The following is a 22869-nucleotide window of genomic DNA, read 5'->3' as shown; positions in this document are numbered from 1 at the left end:
TTGAAACTTGGCTGTCTGGCTGTCTGGCTGTCTGGGAGGGTAGTTGAATTACATGGGTGGATAACTGCACCACAACTCATACCTCACCAACCACAGTTGTGGGGCTTCCCTGGTGGTCCAGTGGCTAAAAGACTTTGTGCTCCCAAGGCAGGGGGCCTGGGTTCGATTCCTGGTCCAGGAACTAGATCCCACAGGCTGCACTAACTGTCCTGTGTGCTGCACGCAAGTAAGACCTGGCGCAGCCAAATAAATAAATGCATTAAAAAACTAAGGAAAAACACAGTTGTAACTCTTATTTGTAGTTATAGTCTGTTACTGTTGCTAATTTTGTTGGGAATTTGGCCAATAAGACAACTGTACAAAGTGCACAAAAAAGTGAGGAATTTTGTGCAGTTTAAGGTGTAAAATGAGGATAGTAGCTACAATAGAGAGAGAGAGATTTCTCCTAGTCTTTTTCTTTCCCCTACTCCAGAGAGAAACCCCAGGCAACCTGGCTTGACTTCATGGGTTGGAGATGCGGTGCTAGAGAAAAATCTGTTTTTATAGCCTGAGAACTGATGACAAGTTATGCCCTCCCCAAACTGAGATTATTAAGAAGAAATTGATTGAGGGACTGGGAATTTAAATTCTGTTACAAGACTTTGATAAAAGGTCTGGGAAACAAGGAGACAAGGAGATGATCAGCTTCTTGAACTGCACCTGGGAAGATTTTAATATTTCCTTTACTATAAAGAAAAAGAGACACTTGATATTAGCTATGAGTTTCAACAACATTCTATAAGAACAGCGGCTTGTAAGTATAGATTTACCCACATAACACAGCTCCAATTAGTTATTCTGAAATTTCTGTGAGTTTATTTATATGTTTATTTGTATAACCAGAACAATTTTTTAAAATAACAACAAGTATAGGAGGACTGTTACTACCTGTTTTCAAGGTTCACTGTAATCAAGACAGTGTGACCTCAGGGAAAGTCTAAATAGAATAGTAACAGCAGTGGGACAGAATAGTCGAGAAGGAGACCCACAGAAACATGGTCGATTTTTTCTTTTTTTTTTTTTTTGACAGAGGTGCAAATGTATTGCAATGGAGAAAAATTAGTCTTTTAAACAAGTAGTACTAGGACCAGTGGACATTCATATGCAAAAAAAAGAGAGAAACTCAATCCATATCTTACACTTTATATAAAGGTCCGAATGGCTCATAGATCTAAATTTTAAAATCATAAAACATAGGCGCTCTTCTTTGTGATTACTCAAATACACATTCAGTGGGTCATGTGCCATGGGGTTTTTAAGTTAGTGGGAGTTATTGTTGCCCTTATGAGGGGTTGTGTTTTGCACCTGGGCAGTAGAATGGGAAGACTATTTTTTTTTTTAAAGAAAATTGTTCCTGATTTTCCTTTCTTATAGATTCATATACACAAAATTGTGCCATCTATTTATGGGAGAATACTGTTTCATGATTTCTTTCTCTTGCTGATTTTCCATCTTTGCCTGTCAGAGAAGAGTAAGGAGAGGATCCTGCAAGAAAAGCAGGCTCCATTCTTAGAGCCAGCCACAGTTGAAGTTGGAGACACTAATTCTACACCAGCTGGAACCAGTGGTTCTGCACCTCCCCACCCCCCGCCCCACCACCCCCAGACAAAAAGATAACATACAGCTAGAACTTTTTACTAGCAAAAAGATCTCAGCATGCATAAATCCCTCACCGTTGGAAACTGTCAGTATCCCACTAACTAACCCCTTTGGCTCCCTGGAACCAGAGCAAAGACAAGAGCCTGGGGTGGCCTATAAAGTGTCGTGTTTGATTTATAGTAATTAACCCCATCTTCAGAGAAAGCACCACATATTTTCATCTTAGAAGGCTTGTGTTTGGCTATGTCTCACTGGGATCCAGTTCATGAAGTAGCATGGAAAAGTCATGAGCTCCACCCTGGGCCCTCAGCCACCGGAAATCAAATAGTGAAGTTTCAAGTGTTGGAAATGTGAATTTTTCACCTTTCCGTTCACATAAACTGAAGCTACTGTTGCTATAGCAACGATTTTCCGCCTACATAGAATTTGTGTTTGACAGCTTTTTTTTTTTTGAAATACAGCTTTTAAAACTGTAGAGTGAATAATTGTAGGCATCATAATGCTGAAGTAAGTCTTCAAATGAGAGAAAGGTGGTTTGTGCTTAATAGGTTTATGAGTGGAAACATGAAAACTCGATCACAAATCTCAATTGATTTCATGGGTAGGAACATACAGTCGAATATAAGTCTAGTTGGTTTTTCCAGTGGTCATGTATGGATGTGAGAGTTGGACTGTGAAGAAAGCTGAGCGCTGAAGAATTGATGCTTTTGAACTGTGGTGTTGGAGAAGACTCTTGAGAGTCCCTTGGACTGCAAGGAGATCCAGCCAGTCTATTCTAAAGGAGATCAGTCCTGGGTGTTCTTTGGAAGGAATGATGCTAAAGCTGAACCTCCAGTAACTTTGGCCGCCTCATGTGAAGAGTTGACTCATTGGAAAAGACTCTGATGCTAGGAGGGATTGGGGGCAGGAGGAGAAAGGGGACGACAGAGGATGAGATGGCTGGATGGCATCACCGACTAGATGGACGTGAGTTTGAGTGAACTCCAGGAGTTGGTGATGGACAGGGAGGCCTGGCGTGCTGCAATTCATGGGGTCGCAAAGAGTCGGACACGACTAAGCAACTGAACTGAACTGAAATGTGATATATCTCATTTAAAATAGCATTTGAAAAAATTCAAATAATGTAAATGCCAATAAGCAGCATGATGATATTCCAGCAACAAGAAGCTTTTAATAGTAGTGGGTTCTGAACTAGGTTTATTTTTTATTCTTGCTAAACTTCTCAAAACGATTGTAGAGAAAATTCTAAGGTGGTAAATTAATGCTTTGACTATATTCAGGATATATGTTTTCCCAAGTTCCTAATGTATTGAGTACTTGAAAATATGAAACGTCTAGGAAACCAGATAGTACAACGTTGATAATCTTGTTATATTATGAATTTTTAATATTTTACTTATAATTGAATATAATTGAATATATTATATTCAAATTGAATATAATTGAATATATTATATTCAAATTGAATATAATATATTCAATTATATTATAATTGAATATATTTTATTCATTTATTTTCATGTGGAAAAAATACAGAAGATGATCAAAACTAAGTAAGTAAAATCTTAATTCCATAATCATCCTCTGCAAATGTATAAAACAAGAAAATGCCCTTCTAATCAGACTTAAGTGAGATAAGCAATATATTATGATTTAGTTTTATTTTTTAAAATACTTACTTGTTTTTTACTCCATAATGATCAAATTATTTCATTATGACCTTCTTTAGATATTTCATGGGCCTATGAGCCTATGAAGAAAATGTTGAAATCTCGTGGATTTATGGGGTTTATACCTAGAAGTAGTCTTAGGGATATGCCCAACTTCTTCCTTCTATTAACTAAGGACCTGATTCTTGAAGGCAGAAGGTGACACCTATGGGTTTTTTAGCTTACTGTGGCAGAGCTGAGACCAGAATTCAGTGGACCCGGGCCTCTTGACCATTCCCCTGATTGATGCTGTGTCCTTGTTACTTCCTTCCACACTCGAGTACCACATGGTTTTTTTAATCTATTTTTATAATAGATTTATGCATGTGAAAACAAATCTACATGCAGTTATTTCTGTTGGACAGAATTCTTAACAGGCAATTCAGATAACAAGGTAACTACAGCCAGTTTGATAGTTACTTTTGTAATGAGAGAAATTTTATGGAGTGACCTTGAACGTGTAACACTTTAAAATGTTTGATTCCCAGTTAGAAAATAATGAGCAAACTAGTAGAAAATTTGAGTAAAAGATGGGAACAGTGAAAGTCAGCTCATACTAAAACAAATACAAATAGCCACTAAAAAGATGCCAGCTGGAATGTGCTGTCTTACTCATCTGTAGATTGGCCAAGATTTAAGTGTGGTATATTAGTGAAGGCAGAGGTAGACTAGTCAAATATAAAAGCCTCACTACCTTTGATCTGTTCAGTTCTATGGCTGCAACTTTGTCCTGCAAATGTATAGTATTTATATGAAGTTGAACTTTCATATATCTTATAATGATGTGCAAGGATGGTTACTGAAGTTTTGGTTTTATATATTTACACACACACAAAACACAAAAAGCAAAAACTGGTTACTGTTCAAATATCTTTTAATAATGAACTACTTGTATATAAATTACAGCACAGTAGAACATAATAGAATATATGTAGCAGTGGATGGGTATCTTCTAGAGACCAAATTTATTAAGAGGAAAAAAAGAGCAAGTTTTAGAGCTGTGTGCATACTAATAAAGATATACATATTTATGTTTTCTTATTTAAAAATTCTGTTAAGATATAAGTGAAAATATTAATAATGTCTTCTGGGTTTTATTGGGTTTCAATGAGAAATATTGAGGATAGAGAAGAGGAAACTTTCCTTTTCACTTTGAATCTTTCTGTATTTTGCGATATGTATATATATATATATACACATATATACACATACACACACACTTGTATGCACTCTATATTGAGGATAGAGCAGAGGAGACTTTCCTTTCCACTTTGTATCTTTCTGTATTTTGCAATATATATAGATAGATAGATACACATTTGTATGCACTGTATATTGAGGATAGAGCAGAGGAGACTTTGCTTTTCACTTTGAATACACACACACACACACACACACACACACACACACTTGTATGCACTCTATGGCCTTCCCTGGTGGCTCAGCAGTAAAGAATCCACCTGCCAATGCAGGAGACACAGGAGACCCGGGTTTTATCCCTGGGTTGGAAAGATCCTCTGGAGTAGGAAATGGCAACCCACTCCAGTATTCTTGCCTGGGAAGTCCCATGGACAGAGGGGCCTGGTGGGGTACGGTCCAAAGGTTTGCAAAGGGTCGAACACAACTGAATGACTTGAGCACACACACACACATGGACTCTATACACATAATTTGAAAACATACGTGTACCTGAATGTCCATTGCAACAGTATTTACAATAGGCAAGACATGAAAGCTAAACGTCCTTTGACAGGTGAATGAATAAAGAAGATGTGGTATGTATATACAATGGAATATTTCACAGCCATAAAAAAGAGTGAGATTAATGCCATTTGCAGCAACACAGATAGACCTAGAGATGATCATACTAAGTGAAGTAAGTCAGACAGAGAAAGACAAAAATCATACAATATCACTTACATATGGAATCTAAAAAAAAAATGATACAAATGTATTTACAAAACAGATTCACAGACAGAAGACAAATATATGGTTACCAAAAGAGAAAGTTCGGGGATGGGATAAATTAGAAGTTTGGGAGTAACATATATATACTACTTTATATAGAAAGATAATTAACAAGGACCTACTGTATAACAGCACAGGGAAGTCTACTCAATATTCTGCAATAACCTAAATGGGAAAAGAATCTGAAAAAGAATATATACATGTAGTACATAACTGAGTCACTTTGCTGTACACTTGAAACTAACATAGTATTATAAATCGGCTATACTCCAGTGGGTCAGTGGGTAAAGAATCCTTACCCACTTCAACGCATTAGACACAGGAGATGTGGATTCTGTCCCTGGGTTGGGAAGATCCTTTGGAGGAGGGCATGGCAACCCACTCCAGTATTCTTCCCTGGAGAATCCCATGGACAGAGGGGAGCCCGGCAGGCTATAGTCCATAGAGTCGCAAAGAGTCAGACACGACTGAAGCAACTCAGCATGCACGTGCATACTCCAATGTAAAATTTAAAAAACATTTTTAATGCAAACAAACAAAAAAAACCCTGGAGAGACAGATTGCATTCGTGGGTCATCCATGAAATAGAGCATGGGGTAGAATTCTTGACCATACTTTGCATACTAATTTTATTTTTAGTTTCATGATTGATGTTACAGAGTCCACATAGTGGAATAAGTTGTGCTGATTTGCACAGAGGTAGAATGGAGCCTGCTCAGCTCTGGTGAGATAGTGACAGGATTTTCCTGGTTGGCGTGGGTCTGTCCTGGGCAGAAAGTGGTAGGACTGCCTTCCTCCTTTTCACATCCCATCTCTCACTGGGTGCTGTTTCCTCATCTCTATAGAGGAGCTATGGGCTAACAGGTGGTGATGTCTGTTAATTGCTTTCTTTAAAAAGGAGAAAAGAAGTAGAATTATTTATAGTGAGCGGTGGTATGTTAGCCTAATTAGTTGAAATCTAGAAATCCATGTATATCTTACTTACTTGCCTTCTTCTGTTTGGGAATAGAAACCAAATGCTTAGGAGAAAGAAGGGCAAGTCTTACCTTTGTGTTGTTTTAATTGCAAACACACAGTTCCTATTTCAGAAACTCACGTTGACTCCTCTTATAACCAATGATTACATCACCTTTTCAAGCAAGATATTTAATTCCTTGGCACTGGGAAATCAGTTTGGGGGATATCATTTTTTTTAATGCAAAATTGACTCTCTTATAACTAATCTTGAACACCTTTCCATTCCTTTTGCTTTTTGATCCCATGCATTATTGTTAAAGACCTCTGCATAACGATATTATTTGTATTGAAACAGAAGAAACAAGTGTGATACTCCTGGATCTCAATATTATAAATTCATGCATACTGCTAAAGACAGGAGGAGAGCCTGAAAAACAACTGGAGTTGCAAAAGAATGAAATATTAGTTAAATCCAGATTTTTAGGATATAGGTTTTCCCCTGGTATATGGAGAAAGAATGGGCTTTTGCAGTAATAAATGGGCAGGTTAATTTCAGGATTGTTGAGGTTTAGCCTCTTATTTGTAACAGAATAGTCATAATGTAACTTTTTCAGTGAGAGAAATACAGGAAAAAGAATGAAGTAGAAGGTAATTTGATAAATTGATATGAAAATATAGCATTTATTGAAGCAAAAGTCTCTCGAGCCTCCCTCTTCTCCCATATAATTAATGTTATACTTAGTTTTATGCTTTGTAACTAGAGTGCTGTATACCAATTTTTTTTTTTTTTTAAGAGCTTGGGAGTGTCAGGTAGTAGGCAAATCTCACACTGTCAGCCTTGAGATTTATTATGTGTGTCTGCTGTTTGAGTCCAAAAGGGCTTAACAGCTGAATATAGATTTTAAATCACCTTTGGGATTTAATTTTTTTTACTCTGTAAGACTAGGTCAGTTGACAGTAATCAAGGGCATTTTCATTCTCAAGACTGTTTTGCAAGCCCAGCAGAAAGCTCGTCCATCAGCCCACGAGGGGTGTCATTCTCTGTGCAAGGCATACTAAACTTGGGTCTTTCACACAAAAAATAATAAAACACGGGAGGGTTTGCTTTGTAGACTAATCCAGCAACTGAGTTTTAAATTGGCAGCACACAGATGGGGAACAATTTGGCCAGATACGGAGGATTAAAGGTATTTAGAACACAAATTGTGTTATTACTTTTGATGTGCAAAAAAACTTTTACACCCGAAAGTTTATTTTAGAAAATCACCAACTTGAAGACTGATTGGTTGCTGGGGGAGATCTGTCAGTGATTATTGCAGGCAATTATATTTTCAAAGACACGTGCAGTAACATGATGATTGAAAATATGTTGGTTACATGAAATTTTTAAATAACTGGATGCAATCAACATATTTTTAATACATATCTGGGGCACCCTGGTAGCTCAGTGGTAAAGAATCCACTTGCCAATGCAGGAGACGTGGGTTCAACCCTTGGGTTGGGAAGATCGCCTGGAGAATGAAATGGCAACCTGCTGCAGTATTCTTGCCTGGGAAATCCCATGGACAGAGGGGCTTGGTGGGCTACAGTCGGTGGGGTTGCAAAAGATTGGGACACAACTTAGCAACTGAACAACAACATATTTATATAGAAAGGTATGTTATATCTTTGAAATACAGAGCTTTCTTTTCAAGAAAAGAAAGATTCTTAAAGCTGTGCTTCTTATTTACTGACTCCTGAATACACATCAGCAACAACATTCAAACTTGGGTTCACCAGAGACCAACCAAGTCAGACCCGTCTGGTGTGAAGTCTGGGGGTCCTGGTTTTCAAGAACTCCAGAGGATCACAGTGCACAGTCGGGGTCCCAAACCACTGTTCAAAGGTTTTGTTTGTTTCACACGGAAAGACACATAGTTGAAAGAAATCTTCTGGTTATCTTGTAGCAAGTGTAAAAAGAAAAAAAAGATCAATTTACTTCTTAGTAGTCTGGAAAATATCAGATTAAAAAGAACACCTCCCTCTCTAAGAAATAATTTGACTCCTTACCTGCTGCTGCTAAGTCACTTCAGTCGTGTCTGTAGCCCACCAGGCTCCCCTGTCCCTGGGGATTCTCCAGGCAAGAACACTGGAGTGGGTTGCCATTTCCTTCTCCAATGCATGAAAGTGAAAAGTGAAAGTGAAGTCACTCAGTCGTGTCCAACTCTTAGCGAGAGATGACTGCAACTAAAAACACAACCAAATAGAAGATAGCTGCAGACCAGCTCTGACACGAGTTAGACTTGACCTGGGCTTAGATTATCAAGAAAGTTAAATTCAGCACTAAGCTCAGGCTAAAGGAGAAGCATGTGAGTAAGTGAAGCAGCAGAGTAGCATTGTATTATCTTTTAAATGTGTTAGAAATCTCTGGTTGAATGAAGCACAGTGATTTCATAGAACTGAAGACTCTGAAGGCTTAAGGTACAATGACTCAGTATAATTAAAGGTGAAAATGCTGGAAAGCATGAATGTGGCTATGTTGATGATTATTTTGATATTTTAAAAACATGTTGAATGCAACAGATTAGTACATTAAGATAATTAAGGTAAGGTCATGTAAAAAAAAAGTGGCTGGAAAACTGAGAAAAGTTAAATAGTGTCAGACATTCATAATTAAAAGCAAGGATAAATTTACCTGTGTTTGTGTTTTGGTAACAGTGATTGGGGGAAGGGTAGTAAACAAAAAGATGTTTTTGCTGATTGCTACTCAGCTATGGATCAAATATGACTCATTTCATTCCAAATTAGCTTAATCAGAAATAAAACTGAGTGTGTTCGGGTCTGGAGGAATTCAGAGATGATTATGACATAGTCCTTCCTCACAACAGATAAATAAGGTAATACACCAGGATGTGCCTCTATGCTCAGTTGTGTCTGAGTCTTTGCGGCCCCGTGGCCCCGCTAGGCTCCTCTGTACATAGGTGAATAAATACAGATGGGTGTGTAGGTGAGTAGGACATATACCAATAACAACAGTCACATCATCATGTTGACTTTTTTCATTGAGGCAGTTGTTGGAAAGGGGGTTTGTTCACTGGAGAAGCCAGTGCTGGAAGGACTAACATCTATAGGCAGACTTGTTGAAGTCATAGTATTTAAGTGGATAAATGGAATGGTGCTTAAGAAAATATATTAAGGATCTGATCTGTGAGGGGGGGGGTGGGGGTGGGGGGTGGGCAGAATCGGTCAGGAGGAAAAGGGGAAGATGGTAAAAGGAGGTACTGTTTCGTAGTGATCTCTGTATTGTAGTCCCGAGGGTTGGGAGTTGAGCTCCACCTGGTGGAAACCGAGGCATAGCTTCGCTTCATGGAATAGGTCACAAGGTTCAGCCTTCTCGCAGAAAGGAAGGTAATGACTAGATACATCACTTGTGTTGGCCAAGGGCTTCTCACGAGGCTCAGCAGTAGAGAATCCACCTGCCAGTGCGGCAGATGTGGGTTTAGTCCCTGTGTTGGAAAGATCCCCTGGAGAAGGAAATGGCCACCCACTGCAGTATTCTTGCCTGGAGAATCCCGTGGACAGAGGAGCCTGGTGGGCTACAGTCCATGGGGTCGCAAAGAGTCGGACACGACTGAGCATGCACGTGCACACTCACTGCGTCTCACTGGTGTACTCACTCTGTATACCAGCTCTTCTGCCAGCTGCCTGTGCTAATCCAGTTAATCCTTGAAACTGCCCTATTCCCTGTTTTTCAGGAAAGGAAACTTAGTCCAGAAACATGAAGTTGCCCTGGATCACAAAGCTGGGAAGTGGCAGAGCCAGGATTTTGACCTGGAGTCTGACCTAAGGGGCTTCCCAGGTGGCACTAGAGATAAAGAACCCACCTGCCAATGCAGGAGACATAGAAGACACGGGTTTGGTCCCTGGTCAGGAAGATCCCCTGGAGAAGGGAATGGTAACCCACTCCAGTATTCTTGCCTATAGAATCCCGTGGACAGAGCAGCCTGGTGGGCTACAGTCCATGGGGTCGCAGCGCTGGGCATGACAGAGCAATGACGATGGTAAACCACCTCCTTTAGCCCAATCAGGTCGTTAGTACCTGAAACCAAACAGGGCTGGGCAGGAAGGGCTCACTGGGCTAAAGTAAAGGTGTGGGCAGAGCTGTGCACCTTCCTGGAGGCTCTGGAGGGGAATCAGCTTCCAGAGCCTGCTGGTCGTATTCTTTGGTTCCTGGTCCCTTTCTCCATCTTCAGAGCCAGCTCTGTTGCCTCTTTCCCACCTTCCTCCGAGGTCACACCCCAGCTCTGACTCTTCTGACCCCCTCTTCCACTTTTGAGGGCCCTTTTGACTCCATCAGGCTGCCCAGCGAATCCAGAACAATCTCTCCATGTTATCTCCCCATTTTAACCACATTTGCAAAGTGCCTTTTGCCACATAACGGAGTAAAGTAACAGTCACAGATTCTAGGGATTAGGACATGGAGGTGGAGGGGGTACCCTGCCCACCTCCCACAGTGCCACAGTGCCTGGCAAATTGCTGCCATTTGAGTGATTTATAATATTATTAGTATTATTGTCTTCATTATCATTACTGTTAATGATAGGATTACTCATTGCTAGTATTTCAGTTGTAACATTAGTGTCACAGCACTGCTGAAAATTGTATTTTCATTTGGGACTCTACTGGATCTGTTTGGCAGAGATGTCAATCTGATAATAAAAATAATTTACCATCATTTAACTTTAGATGACATGTTAGTTTTTAGAACTACTCGGGAAGAGAAATTATGAGCTCTTAAGTAGTGCAAAGATACTTTTTCCAGATGGTAGCATACGTCATTAGTCTTGTCACTAAGAATGTAAAGTTACGTGTGCCATTTTATTATTAATGACTTGGAAATATGAAGACTGGTCACAATTTATTTTCTTCCTAATATATTTCTAATATATCTGTCTGAGGAGAAACTACATATTATATAATTTACTTTATATTTTATGGTTTAAATCGTTGTTTTTGAATAGCAAATAGTTACGTTTGTAAGAAGCAGCAAAAAAAAAATTACACTGTTGGCTTGCTACTTATTTTAAAAATCTTCAAATTTATTTATATACCAATTAAAGCCCTGGAAATTACACTTGAACAGGAGTTAATATGTGCACTTAAAATGTTAAGTTTTTGTTTGGCCAGATGAGGGCACTTTTTCTTTATATTTCTGGAATTTGAGCTGTGAAGCAGATTTGTTTTTCTCCATCCAAGCTGTTAACTTACTTTCGGTTATTATTGCCAGTGAGAGAAATAGTTTTGACATTTTTAGTGTTTTGATTGTGTTGTATTCTTACAGGTTGATCTTTCCCCCAAAAGACAAGCTTCAGTGTTTGTTTGTTTTTTTGCGAAATTTTTACATATGGAAACTTTAAAATGAATGACAATTTCTGTGGTACAGGATAGTTTTAAGAAATATATGTGTGTGCAATTTGTAATTTTGCTTATAATTAGTAATAGAAGTTGAAATTTACATTTACTCTAATTTGACTACTCTGTCTATAGCAAGATGAAGTGGTGTTAGCTGGTGTTAACTCTTCTCCTTATCAAATGTCTTGTGCCAACTTTACATTGAATCAGTGTCACTTTGCATCTCCATCAAAACTGCAAGTAATGGAAAAGAAATAAAAATACCAGAAATATTTTGTCTTAAGACATATCCCCAAACCAAAAATAAATAAAGTTAGATAGAACACAGTCTGACACCTATAAGTAAAATATCAGATGTGGCATGTTTAACTTTTTTATTTTCGTGCTGGCTGTCAAGGGCTGGGTCGAGTTGAGTAGGAGAAGGTTTCTAAGGTTATGTGCTTGCCTGTTTCTAAGGTTATGTGTTTGTGGTCTGTACTAAAAACATACAGACTGCAAACTTGATGTTGCTGTGAATAACCTTAGGAGAAAGCCAAAGACAGTGGTGTTGAGCATTCTCCTAAAGGGCCCCTGTAACAAAGGTCTTGTCATCTCACCGTAAACAAAACACATTTACAGCTTCTTTTGAAAGTTAAGTTTCTGAACAGTAACGAAATGAGAACTGTTGCTTATTAAAGTTTAAAAAACACTAGTGGAAACACATCATCAAAACTTGATTGATTTGAACGAGATTCAAAAAGGGGAGAAACCAGCAGCTTCGTTTAAAGCTGTGAGAGACAATTTTAACAGTCGTGGGAAGGAATGAATTATTTCTAAAATATAGGTGTAACAAGATGAGTATCTGGTCGGGGAGAGACTAAGGAGTCTGTAGTGGATTAAAGAAAGCTGCTGTCCAGTGACTCTGGAAGGGGGTGGGCCATCGGCTCAGCGAGGCAGCTGCCCTCAGTGTGCCCTGTGATCGCTGTCATCACCGCCCTTCTTTTGGGTACTCGCTGTGCTGCAGGGCCTTCTCCTTCATTTGCTCTCATCAGCATCCCTGTGAGACATGGATTATTATTCCCATTTTAAAGATGAGGAAATTTGAGCCCAGAGGCATTGAGCAATGCGTTCAGTGCCACAGAAATTAGAAAATAGTATATCCACTTCTGTGGTGGCTCAGTGGGTAAAGAATCTGCCTGCAGTGCAGGAGACCCAGATTCAGTCCCTGAGTCAGGAAGATCCCCTGGAGAAGGGAATGGCAACCCACTCCAGTATTCCTGCCTGGGAAATCCTACAGAGGAGGCTGCTAGGCTACAGTCCATGGCATCGCCAGAGTTAGATATGTCTTAGTGACTAAACCACCACTTCCAGACCAAAATTCAAATCATAAGAATTAAAGACACTTTAAAGATAGGAGGAATATTGCCAAGAAGCAAGGACTTTGGATTGAAAGGATGGCGTTCCCAGTCAGCTCTGTCTCAGAACGCCATCTCTTGGTGGGTTGATGGATAGCAGCTGAGCTGCTTGGTACCTACAAGGAAAAATTTGCCACGACCTCAACAGCAAGCACGGGGCTTCCCAGGTGGCGCTAGTGGCAAAGAACCCGCCTGCCAATGCTGGAGATGTAAGACATGCCAGTTTGATCCCTGGATCGGGAAGATCCTCTGGAGGAGGGCATGACAACCCACTCCAGTGTTCTTGCCTAGAGAATCCCATGGACAGAGGAGCCTGGCGGGCTGCAGTCCATAGTGTCGCAAAGAGTTGGACAGGACTGAAGCGACTTAGCACGCACACAGGCATGCAACAGCAAGCACATGTGCGGCCCATTGATGGGGGAGAGCAAAGAAAAAAAAAGGGGGGGTGTTTCCTGTTGCTTAACACCTTTTACTTTATGGCTGTGCCACTTGGCATGTGGCTCTTAGTTCCGTGACTAGGGATGGAACCCGTGCCGTCTGCAGTGGAAGGGTAGAATCCCAACCACTGATCGCCAGGCGAGTGCGTCCCTCCCCCCAACTTTTTGTTTATAAATTTTGGTGCCGACCTTTTGCTTGCCTAGAGCTTACCAAGACACTGAGTGTTTGAATAATAATGTCAAACTTTTTTGTTTTCCTGACAGCCCTTTATAACAAGTAGTAAATATTTGAGACCTGGAAAATTATGTATCTTTAGTAAGAATTAACATTTTTCTCTCCCTTTCATTAAACGTTCATGGGGAGCCTCCCATGCGCTAGCCGCCCTCCACGGCCTGTTGGGATACAGTTAGATGTCAGACACGGCTGTGCCCTTGCTGTTGACTTAGTCTGGGGTGGGAACTCCGGACGTGCAGCAGTCCTTCCACTGAAGTGGATAAATACTGTGGCAGTGGCAGAGTGCCCTGTGGGCACACACCCAGGCCTGGGCAGGGTTGGGAAGGGGCGGTGCTTCACGGAACGCGTGATGTTTGAGCTGAGTGCTGCTGCACGAGTGATCAGAATGCTTCTCACATGGGTAACGGAGAGAGAGGAATGGCTGGCTTTGAAAGGGAAAGCATCTGTTCTGGATATTTGAGAGGCAGTACCTAGGTTTTGAGGTGTATATTTGGGGTATGTTTGGAAGTAGAATTTTTAAAGGAGTTTTCCTTTTGGGGGTTCTGGGGATGAATATTTGAGCATCTTGAGTGGAAGCGACAAAAAGATAGGCTAGTTATAGAATGAGATAGAAGGAAGAGAGGAAAACTGGGGAGTGAATGCCCGAGGAAATTGGAGCGGTTCCTGGAGGCTCAGAGTCCAAAGGCTGAAAGGTGCTTCGAGAAGAGGTGGTGAGGTCTACGGAGGGATTGCAGCGCCCCCTTGTGGAGGAGTACGAGGAAGGCACAGGGTGTGGTTAGGCTGCCAGTTTCCCGAACACAGCAGATGTCCTGCAAGGTTAGACTTCAGGTGACGTTTCAGAAACGTGCCTGCCTTGGTTTTACACCGGTTCTTGACTTTGGAGAGGGTGTCCAAGGGCCTCTTTGAAGCCGCGTACAGACGTAGGTTCATCTCTTAATTTCATTCCCGGGGCATTGTCCTCTCCCTGCCCATCTTCCTCTGAGAATCTAACTTTGTATTTTCCTGGGAAAATAACTCCCTCCTCGCTCTCAGGCCTGGTCTTGTTCTGTGTCTGATGCAGATCTGACCTTAGCAATGCGACCTTAGGTGATGTGACTGGACCAGTGAGACTGGACCCTGGGACTTTCCCGAAGCTCTGGAGAAAGAAACTCTTTTGCTGGATTCCAAGCTTGTAAAGCTGTAAACCCACCACTATCCTCAGGGGAGGAGAGTCTCTGAGAGCTGGGGAGGGAGCCAGGGAGTTGAGACAGACAGATACACACACTCCTTTATCATTTGAGTTGAGTCTCTGAATCTGCTCCTCAACTTTTCAATTTTTTGAGCCACTAAATTCCCTTCTTTCAAGTTATGTTATTTCGAATTGGATTTTCTGTCATTTGAGGCTCAAAGAGTCTCTCGTTCCTCTAAATCTATGTTCTAACATTATTTTAAATCCTGCAAATGATTCAGGGGTTTGCAGTTTGGTAGAGGCCCACACTGAACAGAATTAAATGGTTTTCTCTGTCCAATTATTATCAGGAAGATTTGCCCCACAGATCTAGATCCAGTATTGCTGTCATTAACTAATTCATAATGGTCATTCTTGGGACAGTTTGATCTTTATTATAGACATCCATGTAACTTTTTTTTTGTTGTAGTTGAAGAGATGGGATAGTTTTATTAATGCCTTTGAGATTCATCAAGGGTTAACCCATTTATCTCCTTTAGCTTCTTTCAGCAAGGATATTCGTTTGAAATGTTGGGATTCCGTTTTATTCCTTACCTGTCTCTATAGACTTATAACTATTCTTGCCAGCCATAAATCTGAGATCTCGGAATCAGACCGTAAAGCGTTAAACCAACATAATTTGCCAGAGGCTCCATAAAATAAAATATGAAGTCTTCCCTGACTCCTGCTAAGTTAAATAACTTTAAGAAAAAGAAAAACGGTTTTGCTAATTTTGTCATTAGGAGTAAGCTTCCGATTCAGTAGAAAAGGATGGATATTTTAAAATTTAATCCAGTGAAAACTTCTTACTGGAAGGTAACATTAGAAATAGTAGGGCAGTTGGAGAGTACCTGCTGTGGCCATCTGATTTCTGGGGGCATTATGACACATGGCCTCTGGGTTGAGTTAGCGAGGCTGGTCACAGGGAGGGTGATTACTTACTTCTGGCTGCATCTGCAGTGAAAGAAGCTCCTCCCGGGCACACGCTGTTGCTTGTTGGGTTACATAGGAAAAGAAAGTTAGATTACAGTCACCTGTGGGTAGCTGAGAATGTGCCTGAATTTAATACATTAAATTCACTTTTTTCTAAGGAAGGAGACATTTCATAAAAGAAGAATACTAATTTCTAACTAGTAGGTAGAAGAAAAGAAGTAAGAGGAAAAAGGTTAGATTGAAATTGACTCCCTGTCCACACTCCCTTGGGCTTCCCTGGTGGCTCAGATGGTAAACAGTCTGCCTGCAATGTGGAAGACACGGACTCAATCCCTGGGTCAGAAAGGTCCGCTGGAGAAGGGAATGGCTACCCACTCCAGTAGTTTTGCCTGTAGAATACCGTGGACAAAGGAGCATGGCGGGCCCTATGCTCTGGTCGTGTGTTCTTTGAAATTAGTCTGATGTTCTCAGCGTCCGTGCTTTTTTACTTTATTCTCTATCTAAAATACCCCTTATGAGACTTTCCTGGAAGTCCTATAAATGTCCTGTCTCAAAGAGTCGGACATGAATGAGTGACTGATTAACGACCTGGTGGTCCAGTGGTTAAGACTCCAGGCTCCCACTGCAGGGTGCGACCCCTAGGGATCAGAGGAACTAAGATCTGAGGAACTAAGATCCCATATGCCTCAAGACACAGAAGAAGAAGAAAAAAACCTCTTATGAATTAGTGTCAAATTATATATCTTACAAATTATCACTAATTAGTATATGAAGTCCTGTATTCTAGTGCAGCTCACACTCCAAGAAGCTTTGGGGGGCATTATAGTCAGATTTAATCCCTTTCCACGCAAGCATATCTTCCCTTCTCTCTCCCTCCATTAGTGCAGAATTTTTATTTTATTCCTACTACACCCTTTAGGCATTATGTTAGGTATTAGTAGGTCAAAGAACAACATGCTATTCCTGCCCTCTGGTGGTTGAAATAAACATTGCAAACAAGTGATTGTAAAGATCTGTGCTGCGGCTCTTCCCAGCCTTTGCATCATCCATTTATTCCAGTCCCTGCTGGATTTATTCGTTCACTGTTTTGTCAGCCATGTGACGAACATCTTCTGTATGACAATCTTTATCAGTACTTTAAAGGTACCTCATCTGGTATAGCAGAATTTTGGTGTTTGTAGTAACAGCATCGGAGAAGGCAATGGCAGCCCACTCCGGTACTCTTGCCTGGGAAATCTCATGGACGGAGGAGCCTGGTGGGCTACAGTCCATGGGGTCTCGAAGAGTCGGACACGAATGAGCGACTTAACTTTCACTTTTCACTTTCATGCATTGGAGAAGGAAATGGCAACCCACTCCAGTATTCTTGCCTGGAGAATCCCAAGGACGGAGGAGCCTGGTGTGCTGCCATCTATGGGGTCGCACAGAGTCGGACACGACTGATGTGACTGAGCAGCAGCAGCAACAGCAGTAATAGCATACGTAGGTGAAGTCTTTCAGATGGAATTCCAAAAAGCATGCTTTCGATGTGTCTAGATCTGATTTTGCCTCTGTTTTGGGTTGCAAAGCGTTTCCTGTCTGCATCTAACATTTCTAAGCCTGCTGAGCTGCAAATGGGTTGTACATGTGATGGGTGGAAAATAAAGAAATGTTGTATACCTTGGCTCTCTCTCTTTTTCAAAGATGTATTTATTTTTTCATTTTTGGGTTGTGCTGGGTCTTCATAGCTGCACGCAGGCTGTCTCTAGTTGCGGAGGGCAAGGGCTGTTCTTTGTTGTGGTGCTTGGGCTTCTCGTAGCTGTGGCTTCTCTTGTTATGAAGCACAGGCTCAGTAGTTGTGGCACGTGGGCTTAATTTCCTTGCTGTGTGTGGAATCTTCCTGGAGCAGGGATTGAACTGGTGTTCCTTGCACTGCAAGGCGGATTCCTAATCACTGGACCACTAGGGAATCCCCCTCTACCTTAGTTCTCTTTTGCCGCCTAACAAATGACCTCAAAACTCAGCAGCTTAAAACAATAAGCAATTACTATCTCAGAGTTTCTGTGGGTCAGGAAATATGGAAGTGACCTAGCCAGGGTGGGGAAGGGGTTCTGGCTCAATCTCTTAGGGGAGTGCTGTAAAGATGTTGCTCAGGGCTCCAATCACCTGATGGCTTGTCTGAGGCTTGACTCTGCCTCCAAGTTGATCCTGATTGGTGGGAGGCTACAGCTCTTCAGATCATGGTCTTGGCTTCCCCATGGTGTGAGTGATTCAAGAGAGAACAAGAGAGAGACCTCAGTGTCTTCAGTGACCTTGCCTTAGAGGTAGGGTTTGACTCTCAGGAGGTGAGAGTCAGTGGACTGCTGGCCACCATGCTTGTGAGCATGCATATGAAGATATGGGCCCCAATTCACTGGTATCTTCAAATGAAAGTATTTTAGAGTGAAATAGAAGGTTGAAAAATTAGACCAGCTCACCTTCACTATAATTTCATTCTTCACTGCCCTGGGAGAATGTCAATAAGTTCTCAATGCTCCCACACTAGAGCTTTTATACTATACTGTAGTCTGGTAAGGGTGCAGTGGATGCCCAGTGGCTTAGTCCTGTCTGCCTCTTTGCGATCCCATGGACTGTAGCCTGCCAGGCTTCTCTGTCCTTGGGATTTCCCAGGCAAGAATATTGGAGTGAGTTGTCATCTCCTTCTCCAGGGGACCTTCCTGACCCAGGACTCAAACCCACACCTCCCACATCTCCTGCACTGACAAGCAGATTCTTAACCACTGCACCCCCTGGGAAACCCCCCAAACTAATGCTTTTAAATGGAGAGAAGTAGGGAAAGACTAGTAATAGATACAAGTTTTATGGGAACAAGCTTTTTATAAAGGTGGGACTGGAACATTTTCAGAGTTTAAAGCTGTGGTCTGTTCTGGACTAGTCAGTGCTGAGAAGTCTTCCCTCTGAGAGAGTACTTAGTGATGGCTGCTTGTTTTTCAAAGATTCTTTGTCAGATTGCTTACATATTTTAATTTGAGCAGTGAGCACCATTTGGGTCTGTACCCTGTCAGAACACCAGCAGTCTCATCACAGTTGTGATGAAAAATGGCAGAAATTCAAGCAATTGGGTAATAAGAAGACTGTGGCCACCTCATGCATATGCAGGTTGAAACATTGCTAGGTTGCTAAGCACGGATGTGAGCAGAACTAAGAGTAAAGTGTCTGGAACAGAATTTTATTTTGGTATTAAGAACATCAGGTCTTTGAAGTAAAATTAGAAAGGAAAATTAAAGTTGCCATTCCTCCCTGCCACCTTCCGCCCCAGTAATCTTTCTCCTCTCTTTCTCGTCATATCCTAATACATGTTTTTCCTAAGTGAAATCTGTCTTCAGGTGGGTGTGTTCATTCTGAAAGTATAGCAAGACTACTTTCAGCATCATAAATGGATGAGAAAGAAAAATATGGGAAGGATGTAAACACCTTAAAATATTAGCATTCTGTTGATCTGGTTTTTCATATCATGGGTTCAGTACCATTTTAGAAACAAATCATATTAGGAATGGTGTTTCTAACTATGCAGTTTTATTGATGCTTCTGGTAATAGCCAACCTAGAGTACATATTTCCATGGAATAGCTATAACAATCTTCAATGTTCGTTTATCTTTAAGGTCTTATATTGCAGGTAAGACTTACGAAATTAATGCACTAATAAATTTGTAATCCCCAACAGCAAAAGGTTTGATTATAATACATTAGACATTGAGATTATTTTCTTAAGAATTTACTTCATTTACTTCATTGACTATTGAGCTGAACCCATTCATTTCTTATTTTGTGATCGAGTATTTACATTTATAATTTATATGTAAAGGCATTGCATAATTTTAATGGTGAGATAAATTTATTTATTTTGGTCTTAAACAATATCTTTGTTTTTACACAAAGCAGTACAAAATGAGGCAGTTCCTTAAAGGGTGACTTGGAGCTAGAAAATCTGTCCTGAAAAATGTTAGTGTTAATTGCTTAGTCACGTCCGGCTCTTCTCTACATCATGGACTGTGGCCTGCCAGGTTCCTCTGTCCATGGGATTTCCCAGGCAAGAATACTGGAGTGGGTAGTAGCCATTTCCTTCTCCAGGGATAAATCTAAAAGAAAGTCCTTTCACTGAAGAAATATTTACTGGGCTTCTGTGATACACCAAGTCTGCTGGTGGCTTCAGGGGTCACTATCATGAAGAAAACAGATACTGTCACTGAATTTTTGCAGCTGCCAGCGTAGAGGAGAGATGGATGTTGAACTCATACCCATGCATATATAAGCATATTTGAAAAGATTTGAGCTGAGACTGGATGGATGAGTAGAGGGAGTTAGTTTCCCAGGAAAGAGCCTTCTAGGCTGCAGAGATCCACTAGGTCTGGCAGCTGCCCGAACGCCTGGAGGAGTGGGCGAGGCCTGGGCTTATGGTGCAGGATCCATATGGCCCAAGTAGTGAAGGTTTTAAACAGGGGAATGGTATTGTGTGTATTACTTGAATGCCGGATAGAGAATTAAATGACTCGAGGCTTAGAGAAAAGGGGAATAGCTAAGAAGTGATGGCTTCTGTCCAAAGGTGCGAAGGTGATAGATGTGTTAGGGAATTTCAGCCGAGTCAGGGGCTTCCCAGGTGGCGCTACTGGTAAAGAACCCGCCTGCCCGTGCAGGAGACAGAAAAGACATGGATTCGATCCCTGGGTCGGGAAGATCCCCTGGAGGAGGAAATGGGGACCCACTCCAGTATTCTTGTCTGGAGAATCCCATGGACAGAGGAACCTGGTGGGCTACAGTCCATGGGGTCGCAGAATTGGACACCACTGAGCCACTGAGAACACACGCATGCATGCAGCTGAGACAGAAGAAAGACAACCCTCTAGAAAGAGAAGTTAGAGGGTGGATGACACTGTTAGATCACACGGGAGAAATAATTTCTAGTTTTGTGACATAGGCAGCTGGTTGGAGGTTCTCTCTGTGTGTGTGTTTTAATATATATGTATATATATATTTTTAAATTTATTTATTTGGCTGTCCTGGGTCATAGTTGCTTCACGTTGCTTAGCTGCATGTGGAATCTTTAGTTGTGGCATGAAGGATCTAGTTCCCCTACCAGGATCGAACCAGGGCCCCCTGTCGTGGGAGCATTGAGCCTTAGCCACTGGACCACCAGGGAAGGCCCAGGATTTTTATGTTTTAAAATGAGAAAAACGGCTCATACTTTTGGAGGGTGGGGTGAAGCTGTGTATTGATGATTCGAGATCTACAGATGGTTTGGGGTAAAGGGTGAGTTTGAGATGGCTGTGAGTGGGCCAGGTGAAGATGTCAGGCTGGCAGTCCAGGTATGCAAGTCTGGAACTCAGGAGGGGGTCAGAGAAAGGAGTCTGGCAGATGTCAACATATTTGTGCTGGTTAGGCTAGTAAACAGACTGTTGTACATACTCTTGAGCTTTGTCTGGACCAGCAATGGGACTAGGATGACATAACTGTGCTAAAATTGTATTGACATGAAAAAGAACTGCTATTTGAATAATTGAGAAAAATCGGGAATGTTGTTTAGAAAAGGGGCTTTTAGAAAGAGCCAGAACTTTCCTTTCATTAGGGCTTTTTTTGTGATTTAGTGCCCACCCTCTCTTCTTGATCTCATTCTCAAGGAATTTGATTACTTGCTGTTCTGTGCTTTTCCAAAGACATCAATCCATTTTCTTATTAAATCTTGAGATCTGGTTACAACATGTTGATTCCCCATTTCCCCTTGTAGCATGTTTTTTTTTTTAGAAATTCCTAATCAGCTCATTCTTACTCTTAGTATCATTTTTTCCAGAGCTTTTCTGAAGCTTCACTGTGCCTTTTGGTTAGAAAGAAAACCACCAGTGCACAGTAGAACCATCACCCTGAGCTTTTTTGTTCATTTTGTCTCATTTCGGGATACTCTTGAAATCCTCTCTCCTATTAGACAGTTTTAAGAAATGTTTGACTCTAGTGTTTATATTTTTAGTGGTAGAAGTACTGCCTTAAAGCTAGGACAACTTCCCTATGGATAATAACACCTTTCTCTTGAAGCAGTACAGATACATTAATGAACTATCTGTTGATTGGATAAATTTATTTTTTAGTTGGTGAAATAAATGCCTTAAAAAAATTCATTCATTCATTGATCAGCTTAATGCCCAGTATTTCTAAGTGTTTCTAGCACAAAGGAGAAATGAAGGTGATTCATTTAATCAGAAACCCCAGTGATGTCAAGGTCATTTCAAGTTCCCTCTGTGATCTTCCTCTTCTTTCTTGCCTACTCTTTGGAGAGGACCACTGAGCATGTTTCAAAAGGGATGTCCCCAAGGAGAAGGGACTTCAGTCTCTCAACCCTCGAGATGGACAGAATGGAGGTGAGGAAGAAGCAACTGGCCAGAGCTGATTTCCACAGAAATTTAAAAATATTAACATGAAAACAAAATGCACAGTGAAACCCAGGCTTTCAGCTAGCAGGCAGAAAAGGAGCTGGAAATGGCGAGAAGAACCAGCAGAGTACGGAGACTCGTTAGTCTTCTAGGATGTTAACACGTTTGGTGTTTTATGTCACTGGTGTTAAACTTTTGTGAACATTATGCACAACAGGAAATACATATTGGCCTTCCCTGGTAGCTCAGTGGTAAAGAATCTACCTACATGCAGGAGACACAGGTTCAATCCCTGATCTGGAAAGATCCCATGTGCTGCAGAGTGACTAAGCCCATGTGCCACAAAAGAGAAGTCTGTCGCTGCAATGAGAAGCCCTCAGCACCGCAGTTAGAGAGTAGCCCCATTGGGTTGTAACTGGAGAAAGCCCTAGAGGCAGTGAAGACCCAGTGCAGCCAAAAATAAATAAATAAAATTATTTTTTTAAAAAATGAAATACATATTATTTCATGAACCACTGTTCACATACAAATTCATTTCTTTATTTAAAAGTGCTGTTGGCATCCTTTCGGCTCCATTTTCATCATCCTCTAGTAGGTCAGA

At 41.1% G+C, this 22869-nt stretch overlaps 1 protein-coding gene and 1 long non-coding RNA gene across 10 annotated transcripts in view; one reads left to right on the top strand and one right to left on the bottom strand.

Moving 5' to 3' along the window:
* The window catches only part of PLEKHA5 (pleckstrin homology domain containing A5), a 262176-nt gene that overhangs the window by 60925 nt on the left and 178382 nt on the right, over positions 1-22869 (top strand). The window lies entirely within an intron of this gene.
* On the bottom strand, positions 7898-8589 carry LOC112446737 (uncharacterized). Its single transcript, XR_003034820.2, has 2 exons — positions 8322-8589; positions 7898-8211 (listed from the first exon to the last, which is right to left on the bottom strand). It is a non-coding gene; the product is annotated as an uncharacterized lncRNA (long non-coding RNA).

The sequence above is a fragment of the Bos taurus genome, chromosome 5 (assembly GCF_002263795.3).
Source record: "Bos taurus isolate L1 Dominette 01449 registration number 42190680 breed Hereford chromosome 5, ARS-UCD2.0, whole genome shotgun sequence".
NCBI classification, from domain to species: Eukaryota; Metazoa; Chordata; class Mammalia; order Artiodactyla; family Bovidae; genus Bos; species Bos taurus.
The sequence above is the reverse complement of the archived record's forward strand: the minus strand, read 5'-3'. Positions and strand labels throughout refer to the sequence as shown.